Source organism: Atta colombica, unplaced genomic scaffold, assembly GCF_001594045.1.
Source record: "Atta colombica isolate Treedump-2 unplaced genomic scaffold, Acol1.0 scaffold120, whole genome shotgun sequence".
Classification (NCBI taxonomy): Eukaryota; Metazoa; Arthropoda; class Insecta; order Hymenoptera; family Formicidae; genus Atta; species Atta colombica.
In genome coordinates this window covers 438,395-440,027 of record NW_017259207.1, presented here as the reverse complement: position 1 = coordinate 440,027, position 1,633 = coordinate 438,395, and the positions used below count along the sequence as shown (strand labels likewise).

Genomic DNA, 1,633 nt, shown 5'->3' with positions numbered 1-1,633 from the left:
TTACAGTAATTGCAAACATTTTTATGGTTATAATAATTATAATTATTTTTAGTTGCCAACTATATTTTATTAGTAGAATTACAATCGTTATTTTATTATTAATATTAGAGCAGTAATAATCATAATTAATAAATTATAAATAATGATAACATATAATTATAATCGCAAAATTGTTCTCTTAGTATAAGGATTTAATAATTTATAATATACGTAATATATACTAAAAAATATAACTATAAAAACTAAAATTTTGGGGGATTGTTCTGAGAACCTAGCAACATCTGAGTATCTTTAAACCATCTATCTAAAGTTAAATGATTGGCAATAACCAACTATTTTGACAATAGAAACTACTTTAATTTCAAGCAACAGTAGCTTCATTCGTATTAACGATATACGACTTTCCTACCAAGAGAAAACAATGCAAATTCGTAAGCGCGTACTAGTTCCGTCGAACTGATTGCGAAACTAGTACATGCAAGCGTAGAGAAGTTTTCGGTTGTACCATTGTATGTAGGACGAGCTGTAGATCAATACGTACAGAGCTACCGATCACTTGCGGTACTCAGAGACAGTTGAAGTCGCTTTCCAGAATTTATGAGAACCGATTACGAGTTCGATTCCGGATGACCATCAAAACGTTCAGTTCAATACATCTCGCTTATAACCCGAGAGTAAGATTGAAACGGAAGGAAAATAATGTACGATGGGGATCGTTTAGTCGAGGCGACTTCATGAATATCATTTAAAGCCCATAAATTCTCCACGAGGGAGTCTATCACGTCGATGCATTTTTAAAAAATTTCATACATAAAATCGTTCTCGCGAAATCGGATAATACTCATATCGGATAATACTCAGTCGTTTGTTTAAAAAAAAACGATCAATATTATTTTGTTCCATTATCCCTGTCCTTGTTATATTTTTCACGCAATTTGTTCAGCGCGTGCGGAAAAGACGCCCGGAGTTCTTTCTTTGCCGCGATAACTCGAAATACAGAATCTGTTAAGTGGACGCGGGAATCGGATAAAAACACACGAACATCGGTCCCTTTTGTTAAAAATACTGACTCTTTGAGAATTGCTAAAATTGCAGTTCCTAGCATTAAGCTTGGTGAAAAAAATCAACAGAGAAAGAGAGGGAAAAGGAACGAAACAGAGATGAAAAAGAAATAGATAGAAACAGTTCTAACCGCAAGTAAATTTAAGATAGAGAAGGTAACTAAAAAGTTGTTGAGTTTCTCTGGGCTCTGCATGAAAAACACAGGTGGTCACGTCTGGTATATGTGATACAGGATTGAAAAACAGTATGAATGCACTGAAGCGTGATTTGCAAACCAAACGATAAAGAAGCAAAACGACGTAAAATGCGCCGCGCTGATCGAACCGTCGCGATATACCTACGGTTTTTCTGTATTTTTGTCCAGTGTGACAATATCGAATGCAGGAAAACAAGGAAAATAAACATGAAAACAGATATTATATGTCGATATTATATGTCGATACTGCGAATAATTAATGATTATAGTGTTTTTATTTTCTTCGGGTAAATTCAAGTTTAAGAATTAAATAAATATCTATTTAAAAAATAGTTAAACGTAAGATTAATTCTTGATTAAAGCATAGATGATAAC

At 33.3% G+C, this 1,633-nt stretch overlaps 1 protein-coding gene across 1 annotated transcript in view; it reads left to right on the top strand.

Moving 5' to 3' along the window:
• The window catches only part of LOC108694579 (dipeptidase 1), a 108,228-nt gene that overhangs the window by 88,270 nt on the left and 18,325 nt on the right, over positions 1-1,633 (top strand). The gene's annotated exons all lie outside the window — the stretch shown is intronic.